This window comes from Myotis davidii, unplaced genomic scaffold (assembly GCF_000327345.1).
Source record: "Myotis davidii unplaced genomic scaffold, ASM32734v1 scaffold72, whole genome shotgun sequence".
NCBI lineage: Eukaryota > Metazoa > Chordata > Mammalia > Chiroptera > Vespertilionidae > Myotis > Myotis davidii.
In genome coordinates, this window is record NW_006284618.1 from 4,906,553 (window position 1) to 4,906,866 (window position 314).

The following is a 314-nucleotide window of genomic DNA, read 5'->3' on the forward strand; positions in this document are numbered from 1 at the left end:
GGCCCGGTGGCCGGGTGGCCGGGTGGCCGGGTGGCTGGTGGCCCGCACATTGCTCTCTGGCTCTGGAGCCTCAGTGGGAGCAGCACTGCCGCCTAGCGGGTAGTTTGGGAATTGTGCTTCTGGCGAGTCGCTGAAGGAATCGTTCTATCTTCCACCCGTTCCCTGTAGTTCTGGCGGCTCTGCTGGGCGTTAGGGGCGCCACCCCACTCACCGTTCGGAGTTTTGGGGCACAGGCAGGTTGGGCCTCTGTGGACCTTTTTGGGGGGAATTCCGAGGCGGCGGGACAAGGCCTTTAGGGAACCTGCGCCGCCCGG